Source organism: Melozone crissalis, unplaced genomic scaffold (genome assembly GCF_028551555.1).
Source record: "Melozone crissalis strain CALT ecotype California unplaced genomic scaffold, PUWL_Pcris_2 ptg000068l_1, whole genome shotgun sequence".
Lineage (NCBI taxonomy): Eukaryota > Metazoa > Chordata > Aves > Passeriformes > Passerellidae > Melozone > Melozone crissalis.
The window spans coordinates 14739578-14753230 of NW_026535846.1; the positions used below are offsets into that span (position 1 = coordinate 14739578).

The following is a 13653-nucleotide window of genomic DNA, read 5'->3' on the forward strand; positions in this document are numbered from 1 at the left end:
TTTGCAGTCTAGCATGAAATATTTATTGTAACAGGCTTCTTGCAAACATTCTGCCCCCAGAAGCCAAATTGTGTCAGTGGATATCTGATTGCCTTTTATTATGATCAGAGGGCAGAGTTAGGAGTTGGGGGGCAGCGTTATCTCTCGTGCTTTGAAAATCAAATTGCTGTGATGGGGTCTGGCAGCTTTCCTGTGTTTAGCCCTGCAGAGGAGCGCAGGCAGCTGCAGTGCTGCTTGCATGAGCATTGCTGCTTTGGGATGCCTTTGGGATGAAGGGGGGTTTGTTTCCAGCGGCCCTGGGCTGTGCTTTGCTGCCCTCCCAGGGAAGGCAGCCAAGTTTTGCAGGCTGGAGGGGCAGGGGTGCCCCATGGACCCAGTGAGGCCTGGCATGGCTCAGGATGGGGTTTGAGCTGTCAATGGGGTGGATGAGGGCACACTGGGCTTTTTGTGCATGTGCAGATCAGCCTAAGCAGGCCTGACGTTTCCCAAAGGCACCGGAGCTCCTGGCTGGGTTTGTGCTGTGTTTGGGGTGCAGATTGCTGGGTGCCCAACTGGGGCAGCTTCCCTGGCAGGAAAGGGCTTGCACAGGGAGAGGCTCCATGCATGGCAGCCTGCTCTCCAAAAATGTGCCTGGAAAAGGATGAAGGATCAGAGAGATGCACTAACTTTCTTTTGGACACTTGGAAAAATCAGCCAGAACTCTTTTGAGTAGAGGAAGATACAAAACAAAGGCTGAAAACTCAGGTCTCTGATAGCACACATTGGAGAATAAAGAACAGAGAGGATTTTGGACTCATCCTTTGCTCTGTTCCCCTCTTCCTTTCTTTACACTGTTAGTTTCTGGGTACCCACCTGTTGGCAGGCTTTGCATGGCCTGCATCCCTGGCTTGCATGATGGAGTTGTTGCAGTATTTCCATGCTGGTGAGGGGATCTGCCTGTGCAGACCCTGTGTGAGCGCTCAGGTTCCTGCCCATGTTTGCAAAGCAGCTCCTGCATTCCTGAGGCTGCTCAGAGAGTCACAGCACACTCCTGGTCAGGCCTTTTAATGTCATTTGGCTTCCTACTGCCAAATGGTTCTGTGACCAGGAATGAAGGGAAATGTCCTTACCAGGGCTGGGTGATGGCTGGAGCCTGCATGGCACTTGCCCTGTCTGTCACACAGATGGGATTTGGATGTCAGAGGGAGTGTATGAAATATCTGGCTGGCTAAGCTTTTGTGATTGCTGTATCCTGCATTGTTTACATTGTTCTGGCAGACCTCTCCCTTTGGAAGTTATTAATATTAAAATAGAGCAATTCTTCATGAAGCGGAGATATCCTTGCAGCCCAACTCTGTCAGGGGTGGCTGGGAGGCTTCAGGCACCCATCCCTGTGCTGGGATGGAGGCAATGCTGAGGCACACCAGGGCTGGACAGGGATTGTAGGTGCCACTGGATTTTGGGCGGGAGATGACACTGTGGTCTGTAAACTGTGCTTCTTAATGGGGAGCCTGTCTGGTTGAGCCCTCTGGTATGTAAATGCTGCCTGATCTTGTGGAAAGGTTGTGAGGTGAGGTGAGCATCCAGCAGTGGATTTTCTTTCCTTTCTGCTTCCCTTATTGCCAGGCAGGCAGCATGAGTGCCATCATACAGAGCCCTGCTGTCTGAGCTGCCAGAAGCCACTGTGTGATGTGAAAAATCCCTAGAGATTGCAGGATGCATTTTGATTTCTCCTTACAGACTTGGGAGCATGATCAGAGAGAGAAATGGGGAAGGTGCTGCCCTGCATTCCCCACCCTGGGCAGGCTGGTGACTCTGCAGTTCTCTGGGAGTGTTCAGGAACTGGCTGTGGTAGGATAACCCACATCTCTCCTGCCTGCTAGGGAGGACACCCACGTTTGTGAAGGACCCTTGATGAGCAAAGAGTGTCTGCAGTGCAGGAGGTGACACAGAGGGCTTTGCACTTTGGTTTTCTGTGATTCCCACCCAAGCTGTGCTTGCCTGAGTGCAGCAGTGCCTTTTGCAGATGTGCTGCTGGGGTTTGTGGTGCCTCAGGTGGGTCTGTGGCTGCTGGAACAGGGCGTGGGCCTGGCCCTGCTGCTGAGGCACAGCAACAGCTCTCTTGAGGTTTGGCAGAAAATAGTTTTTTGTTTTCCTTGGTGAAAACAAGAGGAAGCCTCAGCAGGTAGGAGGTGATGCTTTGCCACAAAATCCTGTTCTCACATATCAGTACAAAACCACAGCTGGACCCACCCCTGGCTGTGGGCAGCCTTTACTGTACCAGTTGGTGATAAAACTCATGTTCTCCCTCATTGGATCATGAGATATATGAATATTAATTTACTCCAGTTAATTGCTGACTTTTCTAAAACAAATTCTCTTTTTAAAAGAAGAGCTGGTAACAGAAGTAAACAGAAATTTTCAAAGATCTAAGTAGTAAACTCCTTCTATTAAAGCCACTGTGAAATTGGACAGAAATGGAGATATGCAAAAAATGAGTATTTTGATGACTGGTGTGGCTGGATCAGTGAAAGGAAAATGACAAACAAACCTGATTCAGGCCACTGAGCATGTCCATGCTTAACAAAATTGAGCTGGAAATAACATTTCTAATTAAACTGGGTCAAACCATGTATGCAAACCAGGTCTTTAAAAATAATTATATGAAACCTTGTTTTTTTCCAGTCCTTTGCACATGATGTCATTTGTTTGACCTATTCAGAGGGGAAGTTAAGTGCTCACAGTGTGTGATGGTGCTTTGTGCTCACCTTGCACTCAGCTGGTTACAGAGCAAATGGCAAATCAGGATCAGTGCAGGGGAGCCAGTCCCCAAAGATGACTCAGTGACTAATTTCAGAACCCCTTCTTGTTAGGTATTTGTTTTTCTGTAACTCCTCAGTTACTGAATGTGTCAGGTTATTTTCTTGTGCAAACGTCAAAAATAGGCATTTTCTGTAAGCCTCAGTGGTGCAGGGAGGAAAGGAGTTTGTCTCCTCTGGTTTGCACAAAGTATGCAGGAATTGAGTCATCTTGGAGACTTCAGATTTGGTTGGAATGGGCTGACTGGTTCAAACATGACTGGATGCAAGAGCAGTGCAATCCCATACATTCTGTTTTCTTAAAAAAAAAAAACAAAACTGGCTGAGCTTCTCTTTGGTAATACAAGTTCATGTGCTCCCCTGAACCTGAAGGTTCAGAAGGTAGAAGGCAATTCAAAGCAGCTGGGAGATGACTTTTCTGGTGTGGGGTTTTCATATGCACTTTGATGTATGTTTTTTTTAATGACCCTTTTGTTGTAAATAAAGACCTAATAATTTAAATTTCTGTTATTTAAATATGTGCATTGGCAATGCTGTAGAGTTTTAGTTTATCCTGCAAAATTTTCCTCTGGCACATAATTTCATATTTATCCAAAGCAGCAGTGAGCTCTTGGTGGTGTATTTTGGCATCTGGATGTAGATGACGGAATATGCAAAGGAGCTGCAGAAGGAAGATTTTTTGGAAACTTGTGGATAGTTACACTTTTTAAGTGGTTTTTTTAAGTGAGCACAGCTAGATGTTAAAGCAGAAATGCTAGCTTTTAAAATTGATATTCTACACGTAAGCCAGCAAGTTGCTGGCATTAGCTGGATGCCTTGTGGAATGTTGAGGTTGTTTTGCTGTTTTGTTTCTGTCTTTCTTGACAGCTGCTTTGGATGTGATGCAGCTGCTTGGGCAGGCTATTGCTGTTACAAGGTAAAGGAAGCACATAGGGCTCAGAGCTTGGAAAATGAGAAGTGGCTTTGAGACTCAACCATGGGAAGGGTTCTGGTGCAGCTTCACTGACATCTGAGGTACCCTAGGCTAGGCCAGGGGATTTCAGTGTTTCAGTTTTGAGTATTTCTCTGTGTGTTTCTGTGCATGCCCTTTTGTCTGTAGTACCTGGGCCCTGTTGTATTTGGTGTGGAAGAAGCTCGTGGAGTTTCCCAGTGCTGCTGTGGGATCTCCCTGTGGCAGAGCAGCTGGCAAACCCGAGTGAGGGCGATGCCCTCCATCCCACACTTAGAACATGAGTGAGTGTTGAGGGCCAGGGCAGTGAGAGAGCTCCCTGTTTCCGTCTGTGGGTTTGTGCAGAGCCTCATCTCCCATGGGCTGTGAACTTTGGGTGGCAGCCCTGCAGTGCCTTGTCAGAGGCCCTTTCACACAAGGGGACACACTGCAGCCGTGGCTGAGGTTTATTTCTTGTGTCACAAGCTCTGGCTCAAACCTCTGAGAGAATCTGTGCAATCACACCTTTTCCAACAGGGAAACCATTGAAAATATACTCTTTTCTCATTTAAAGTGAGGTTTGTTTGAGAAATTTGACCCTTTATGAGATTAATTCAGCTCTAATAAACTCAACAGCAGAAACTCCTTAGGACATAGAATCATTAAGGTTGTCTGGTTGCCTTCAGTGGGGCAGAAGTGGGTGTGAGGACCTCAGTGCTGGGACAAGCCATAGTTGGGGCAGCTGGTGGTGGGAAGGGCTGCAGAGAACCCTTGTTAGGGGTATCCACAAGTGCATGGGAGGAGGGCAGGGCCCCCAGCCTGTGCTGGGGCTCTGGGGTTGTTTCACCCACACACAGCTCACTGTGCAGTTCACTGCTTCATCTTGCCCTGCACAGAATTAATTTGGTTTGTTTAAACAGGGTGAGACAAAGAGATGAGAGTTTCAAAAATCCAGTTAGGGCTGTTAAGTAGTTAATTTCAGGAAATTATTGGTACCTCTTGTGACCAGTTCTTCCAATGATTCACTGCTGCTTTTGCTTCGTGTGTGCTCGTAATTACGCTGAGCTGCATTGCTCAAGGCTCTGCGGTTCTCCAGCTGTAATGTGTTTGGCCATTTTCTTGAAATTATTCTGCAGGGGTAGTTATTTCTTTCTTCCTCTCAAGACCTCACTGTTCATTTCTACCCCGCTGTGATTGACTTCAATCCCTACAAGTAATACAGAAATTGAGAAGATGAAGCATTGAGCAGTAACTGCTTGTAGCTGTTGAGGAACTGTTCCTGTGCATCTGACCTGTAGTTTGTTTGAGAGGGGAACCTTTGCCAGCCAGGCTTCTGCTGTACAAAGCTGATTAGATCAGTTTAGAAAAAAATAACACCAGTGCTCCTCATGAATTCAGATTTTTTTTTTTGGTTTTGAACTTGGAATCTCCCCTCTTTTAAATTCATTAGAAAAGTGAGCTATACTTCACTTGTAGGACTAATTAAAAGGGTAGTCTGGTTTCATTTTGGAGACTAACTTAACACTGAAAGCCTTTCCAAACATTTAAGTAATTTTCCCTTGAGTTTTCTGGACCATCTGGCCAATAGGATTTTGGAAGGAAATGGGAATTGACTGCTGCTGTGAGATCAGTGCCATGTAGCTCATCTCTTACAGAAATAATTCAGAAATCTGGAGGCTTGTGTGTTTTTTCACAGACTAATTGTGTTCATTAACTCCCTTTTAATTTTTGGAGAGGATTCACTGGGTAGAGCCCAATGAAAAGGCATAATTAAATGCTCTTTTTTTTTCCCCCTCAGTTAAATGCTCTGTGAGGAATTTGGTATGTGTGTAAAGAATATGACCTTTCCTTAGGCAAACCTCAGATCTTCTGAACTTGACAGTATTAGTCAGCAGAGTTTTGAGTTCAGGATTCACCTCAGGTGAACAGAGTCATAGGGAGGGTGTTGGCCCAGAAACGCTGAAGGCAGGACTCAGAGGCTGTAAGAGAAACCCTTGAAATGCCAGCTGTTAGTGCTGGGCTGTCCATGGTGTGTGAGCTGGACACAGCCACCTGCGTGGTGCTGCAGTCTGGGTGAGAAAAACACCCCCAGAACTGCAATGGGAAAGTAAATCACCCTTAAGGGTGCTGTAGCTGTTCATCATTTAGACTGGAACCTGCAGCTGTGTGCCCTGCTTGCCTCAAAGCCTTTTTTTAAAAAAAACCCCAACAACACAGTTTTAACCTGTGCAGAGCCGTATCCATGTTCTGTATTACATGCAAGAGAAAACTCAACTATGTTACAGTTGCTGTTTACAAGAATGCTGAAAGATCTTTAAAAGTTCAGTGATGTAAATGCTAAGAGCTTAAAGTGCACACAAGGTTGTGTTTATGTGGGATAGAGGGCTAATAAAGCTACATTACTGTAAAAGCTAAAAGATGACTCTCCTAACATGAGGTTTGTAATTGCTGTGTGCAGCTTAACCTTTGTAGCTTTGTAGCAGCGGCGAGCCAAAAACCCTTCCTTTGAGGGATCCTTGCTCCAAAATCCTGGCCACCCATCAGCTGACCTCCTGCAGCCCAGCCCTGACTTCCTTTCAGCAGGATGGGGCTGGCAGCACACCCTTGGCTGCCTGTGACCTTATCCAGCAGAGAGAGATGTGCTGTGAGCGGGTTTCTGTAAGCGCCCTGCATTTCTGTAAACGGATGTGAGTGAGTCAGGCAGCAAAAATCCACCGGGCTGGGGGGATTTGTACCTCACCCCAGACTGAGCTTCTCAGCAACCCCTGTTCTGCAGAGCGGGAGCCTTCCAAAGGCTGAGGCTATTCCAAAATTGTTTATTTTCCTGGATGAATAGACTTCTGGTGCAGCAGGCCTTTGCTGTCGTAAGTCACCACTGGGCTCCCAAGTGCTCTGTGGGACTGGCTCTGTGCCAGGACTCTTCCAACCCTCCTGTTCACAACAAGAGGAGTCCTGGGACTTCAAATACCCCACATCCCCCCTGTCCTGTGCTACCCTGAACTCCCCACCAGCCCAGTGTCCCCAGACCAGAACTCCCATGGAAAGAGGAAAGAATCCCGTGTCTGCAGAGCCTCTGTGCCCTGACAGGTGTGGCAGGCCCTGGTAGTGTCTGAGGCTGGAAATCTGAGTGTATCAACAGATGTGAAGGGATGTGAAAAATGCCAAAGCCCAGGATGAATAGCAAGGCTGTTACTTGTGCAAATAGTGATATTTAGGCTCAACAAAATCAGTTTTTATGTCCCAGTATATGTAGTGTGAGGAAGATGGGATAACTGCACAAGCTGCTTCTCAGAGCTCTTCTCCTACTCACTGTGCTGCTGTCGGAGTTACTCGACCCACATATGGCCCCAAAATGTTGCTTTTCTTTCTGTGTTGGCAGCAGTTCCCTCTAAACTCAACACCTGGATGACTTTTGAACAGAGGGGAGCTGGAGCTTTGGTGTTTGCCATCCCCTCAGATGCTACTGAAGCGCCACCAGATGGAAACTGGACCTGATCAAAGTCAGTGGGAGTCTGGTCCTTCACCAGGAGCAGCTCTGCCTCCAGAGCTGACCCCAAATGTGGCAGGGGAAGGTTGTTCCTCCAAGGTGCTCTGTGGGCTGCAGCTCTCCCAGGACAGGCCCCCCTGGTTTTACCTGCCCCAGGAGAAGTGTTCCTGCTCCTTCCTGCTCTCTGCCTTGCACATTGCTCACATTGTTCAGAAACTTTAAGTAGCAGTTGGAGGTCTAAAGCATCATGTCTGCATGTGAGCTGAGCAAGGAGAAGCCACAGGAATGGGAACTTCCCTCCAAATGAGCATGGAGCTGCAGAAGATTACATGGGCTGTTCTTCTGCAGACACCACCCATGTCAAATCAGTAGAGAGCAAACCTCTCTGTGTTATGGCTAGAATGGTATTTTCAAAAAAGCTTGATGCTTTGCTTGATCTTGCTGATCACAGTGAGAATGACCCGTTTGGGAGCAGGTTTCAGTATCCCAAAGCATCAGTCCCTAGTCCCTTCTCATACAAGCATGCAGTAGCCTTGAGTGGTTCATGTTTTGGATGAGGATGGTAATCTGAGCAAGTGAACATACTGATATTGCAAAAAATGTCAATATTCAAATATGTGTTCGTGAAAGAGCTTGAATTTGTTCCTTTGTTTCATTTTCTTTTCCCACTGTTCTGCAGTCAGACACAGACAAACATTAGGCAAAGCAAACAATCTGTGTTTCCACTCATACAATGGCAGGAAATAGGAACTGAAAGGATTAAAAAAAACCTGGGCAGAAAAACTGCTTCTGGTGCCTCTTGGGTTTTACAGTTCAGGAGGGTTGTGGTACAGACATTTACAGTGGGGATGAAGAACTGTTGTTTTCCTCCAGAGATCAAGGTGATTTGATCTGGTCCTTTTGAAATGACCTTTATCCATCCCTCCCTTCTAGACAATGTGCATGTGGGTAGAATTTTAAGTGACTGGTGGAGGTTGTATTTTCTAATCTCTTCTCTGGGCTAATGTGTTGCTATTTTAGTATAGAGGAAGTTCTCCTATACCACTGCCAACTTAGTTATCATCAGTGGCATTATGATTTACAGTGATAATTTCTTTTGTTTCTTTAAACATGTGACACAAGTAGGGACTCTTAGTGAATTTCCTGATTTTCTTTTTTTTACATCTTACTCCTGAAACATCTAAAACTTCATTTGGAAAAATTCATAAAACTAATATTTTCACTTTGAGTGAGCACAACTACATTCCCACTCCTGATATGAGGGGGGAGAGAAAAGCAGTGGGAGGGATAAAATGACATGTTCTGCACATAAATAGAATGGTGATGTTTGTGAGGAAAAGAATTTGTTTTTCACTGAATATTCAATACATTTTTACTATGTAAATGTGATAAACTTTACAAAATTATATTTTTTTAATTTGGAATTCAGTGTAACATTTTAGGGTTTTAAAAATAATTTTAAATCCCTCTATAAATCACATATATATCCCTAATATTTCTTCATAACTGTTGCAGCCTTTGTCTTAAAGAACACAGAATGTTACTAATTAACTTCCATTCTTTATATATCTACATGCAGACATTTTAGGGTTTAGTGCTGATGATATTTTGCAACCCAAGTTCTGGGATATGTGAAATAACATTTCACTTATTGGTATGGTCTATACCTAAAGTGATAAATTTTAGCTGACTTCTTAGAAAAATCACAGAGTGGAGTTTAGCATATAGGAGGAAAAAAGACCAATACCACATAAACCTTGAGGAGCCTGTCTTGGTTATCTGCAGCATGTTACTAATTCTGCTGTTCAGCACTGACCAGCAGAGGACAAGGGTGGTGTTTTGTAGTGTTTGGGTGATGTGCTTTGCTTTCCCTGGCAGGAAGCACCAAAACTTTATAATGTCAATCACAGGAGGCTTTCTGCAGCCTGAGTTTGTGATTAAAAGGATGAAGCTGCAACCAAAATGATATCTGTGCTCCCACCTGGCTGGTGTCCTGAGGTCTTTGTGGGGCGTTTAAAAAAAAAAAAAAAAAGACTTTGTGAAACTGGTGTCCATCTGTCCAAGGCATTTGTGGTTTGAGGGGGTTTGTGCAGTTTTCTGTGCTTGTGTTTTTGTGGGGTTTTAAACTCTCAGAGTTGACGTGGATTACATGTCATAGCCTATGATGAAACGAATTGTTCCTGAAATCCAGAGCTAGTATTCAGTGCATGACTTACTCTGAACTTTGCCTTGGGCCATTAACTAACAAAAACAAGCTATAAGCTCTTAATTACTTCTTCCTTGGAATATATTCCTGAAAGGTCCTTACAGGTTTTGCATTACTGCTGTATTTTTAGCTGGAGAGCTCCAACCATGACTGTGCGAGGTGTGGACTGCTCCTGCTGATAGAGCTCGCCTAAAAACTGTCTTCTCAGGTGACTCAGCCCAGGTGTGCAAGCCCTGACCACTTGTTAACATCATGAAGACCCTGAGGGACAGCAGCATGCTTGTATGAGGAGTGTAGAACAGTGGCTGTGTCCAAGCTGCTGCATAGGAACAGCCTATCTGCAGGTTTTATATTTTTGGGGTTCTCCTCTCCCTGTTGTGCTGACCCACCGGGGAGCACAGTGCAGCCCCATGGGAGGCCTGCTGTGTGAGCAGGCAGAGCTCCTGTTCCCACTGCCTCTGGGGCTGGGCTTAGCAAACATCCCTCATCCCTTCTGAAGAACTGGGTCTGACTAGAAGAGTCCTGTGCGGGTGGAAAGGAAACAGAAGGATCATGACTTCATTAAGATCACGTGGAATAGGACAGAGGGTTTCCTGGATCCCTGCACAGAGCATTGTTCGCTCCCTGCATTATCTCTTGAAGGCTTTTCTTGTATTTGCAGGATGGAGAGGGGTGAAAGGGTGGGGACCGGTCCCACGGGGCTGAGCTGGCAGGCTGCCAGCCCTGCAGGGCCACACAGATGGGCTCACACTTCAAAGTTCACCAGTGCATTTGGAACAGGAAATCTGATTGCTCGAGTTCACTTTCGGTGAGAGCCCGCAGCACACAGCTGTGCTTTCACCTCGCTCCCCAAGGGCGGGTGGCCACAGGCTGCATCTGCTATCCCATAAGGAATGTCTGCTGGAGAAGAACCTTGTCTGCCAAAGTCCCACACCTCCAACAGCCACATCTTGCTTTAAAATGCAAGTCTTGAACATCCAGAGAAGGTCCCAAGAGTTAAAGCTGTGGTATTTACCAGCTTTCAGGTTTACACAGCAGACAGTGATGGGTCAGCCAGGAGTCCCCTATTCTTGTGGTAATTCTGGTGTCCGTGCCTGATAGCAGAGTATGTTTGGTATGAAATGGCCCTTCATAAGGGCACAAAGGTGCAAACTTGAAGTGTCCAAGTCTTCTGGTTTTTGGGAGGTGTCCCTGCCTGCAGGCACCTGACTCTGTACTGCTTCTGGTTGCAGACAAGAAGGCAAGGACAGGGACAAGAACAAGGACTTCTGGTGTGTGAAGTGCCCCAGCTCTGTGCAGCCTTGGTGTCCTGCAGCAGGCAGTCCCTGCCTTTCTCAGGCACTTTTTCCTGCTGCGGTTACGTGGGGACAGCTCCCCCAGACAGGCCCAGAAACACGTGAACATTGATGAGAGCCAGAAAGGAAGCCTGTGCTGGGGCTGCCGTGGCTGCCTTGGCACGGTGTGCAGCACTCCAGCGGACAGCTGCCTTCTGCTGTCTGGGCTTGCAATTGTCCACTCCAATCTGTCGGATCCCAGGTGGGGAGGGAAGCTGATGGGAGCTGTGTCCCACCCCCAGGAAGAGAGATACGTGCAGGATCTGGGAGGGAAGCTGTCAAACCAACCTCTCTGCCTGTGACTTGCAGCCCTATAAACTCACTGGGACCTTGGATCTCTTCTTGTAATCATGGCCCAAGCCAGGGACTGTCCAAAATATTTTTGGAACATAAGAGGAAAAGGTGTTGTACGTGACTGAATGCATCACTTTGTAAATATACTTAATTCATGTAAAGCCCCTTTATCAGCTAATAGCTGGCTGCTAATGTTGACACTCTTGTTGGATGCAAATAGAAAAGTACGTGCCTTGACCCTTAGTGAAGGACGTAGATAAGCAGTTCCTTTATCTAAGGTGAAAAGATAAATACACATCCAACAGAAATAACAGTGAGCAATCTGCCCTGTTCCATGTACCTCTCCCTGCAGTGATAATGCAGGGTTGGAGCTCATCAGAACCAGATCTTTGTCATCAAGCATCTCCCACAAGTCTGGCTGCAATGAGCAGTGTGTAGATTTGAAAAATGTGTGTGCTGGCTTCAGGTTTGCTGAGTGTTGCTGTAGTGAGCAACTGGCAACTGCAGCAGACTATGCGGAAATATTTTCTGGAGGAGACCAGGAATTTAGCTGGACTCAAAGCTAATGGGAGAATTTTTTCCAGCTTGGATAACTCATTAAAATGAAGGGTGGAACTTCAATTTTAGAAAGGCGTTGAGCCTCAGAATTGTTCGTGTCTAAGCTCTGTGATAGAATTTGATGCTGTACTCCTGGGTAGGAATATGGGTGTTGCAAATGGCTGTTGGATACATTCACTACATTCTCTAGAGCTCTTATACTGAGCATTTGGGTGAAAGATTAAACCTTTTATTAGAGAAACCAGCCCACAGACCATTCCAGCCCTTGCCCAGTTTCTGGGGAAATGTGCATTGCAGGCTGAACTGCAATGATCTGGAGAGGATGGGCAGAGGCAGAGTGAGCAGAAGGCTCAGAGGGCAGTGCCTCTTGTTCTTAGATTAAATCAGTAAGGATGAACTTCAGCGTGTCTTGTCACTGGAAGTGAATGAATCAGCTGATCTCATTCGGTTGGGAAAAAGTTAAAACAGCCAGTTTGCTCCTGGAAGCTTTAAACAAAAATCAAAACACCGCTTTTCTCAAAACAATTCACACGTGCTCAACTTAGTAGCTTCAGCAGAAGCAGCAATGTGACATTTCCCATGAACTTTGGCTAACCTCTGAGATTCATTGATAAATGAAAAAAATAAGGGAGAGCACTGAAATCTTCCCTTGCTAAGGCATTACTCTCTGTCTCTCAGCAAGAAGCCCAGGGCTGGGTTCAGGATGTTTATTGCTTCTAGAGGTGTTAAGGAACATTGACTCCAAACAGTTTAAAAGACCAATACTGAGAAATCTGTAATTTTTGTTCTGAACTGCCAGCACAGTCACAGTTTGTGCCTTAATGCAGGAGCAGGATTGAGTTGTGCCTCTTAGTTAACAGGGACATATTTTTTGAAGAAAGGTGAATCACAACCCATAAAACAAAAGGACTTTCTGTTTTCTTCCACATAAATAAGATTTTCCAAACTTTTTTTTTTGGGGGGGGGGTTAGTATTCACATTTATAGTGATAAATGAGAGCAGCAGGTTTTGCATCCAATGGAAATAACTGTGGCAGCAAAATGACCAATATCTGTTTCACAGAGGGACAACTTGACCAGGAGTTATGCTTTGACACCAGGACTGAATGCCCAGCCTTTCCCTCTCCTTTATTCTGATGAATATTCAAGTGCAGCGTTAGCCTAGTACTCACTGATTGTATTTGAACTTGCTGACCAGCGTTGGGATGGATGCTGACCCAACACCAGCATCCTTTGGGCTGGCATGGTCACAGCCCATCCACACTCACCCACCAAGGCCTGTGTGGCCTGGGGAGAGGGTGCCCTATTTGTCTTCCTCCTGAGGTCTCTGCTGATGGGTAAATCCTATCATTCTACTTCATGAGGAAAGGCTTTGCAATCCCAGGAGTGTTTCCATGGAAAGAGGACACCTTTAAATACACAAAAAACTCAGCAGGATTTAGTTTTTTGTAAAAGAAAACATGACTGTGACATATTGCCTGAGAATGAGGAATCATTTTTCTTTGATGCAAAATTGCTTCGTCTTAGAAATAACATTTGTGTGCACTTTTGTGCAGATAGAACCTGGGTTTTTGAATTACATCAACCCAGCTTTTAATTTTGTGGGTGTAAATTGCACCTGCAAATCATTTTGTCTGCAAACTGCAGCATTTCATATTTGATTTCCTGATTTCCAGTGGCTTCCTTAACTGCTGTCAGTTAGTTATTTTGATATACAGCTTTGCAGTCACCTCTATTTTGGGAATAAAATTGCGGTCTCAAAGCTTCAAACCCATTTCTGAACATCTGATGGAAGTGATAAGCGGGGATGTACAGCAAACCCACTGTCTATTCAAATCTGTTGATACTATCTTCCAGTGTGAGGTCAGTGCTGGTTATCGTGGTGAAAGGCTTCGTCTGTGGTATCTTTGAGCAGCTTGACCTCACCAAAGCAAGAAACTGCAGCTGACAGCAAAATTCACGTGTGGGTGTTCTTGTGAATCACATTTTGTCACTCCCAGTAGCAAGTTTGCTCTTTTAATAGCTTTATTTCCTATTACCTTCCTTTAC

At 45.6% G+C, this 13653-nt stretch overlaps 1 protein-coding gene across 2 annotated transcripts in view; it reads left to right on the forward strand.

The window, feature by feature from the left end:
• LOC128945704 (mitogen-activated protein kinase kinase kinase kinase 4-like) overlaps window positions 1–13653 on the forward strand; it is an 85680-nt gene that overhangs the window by 12685 nt on the left and 59342 nt on the right. The gene's annotated exons all lie outside the window — the stretch shown is intronic.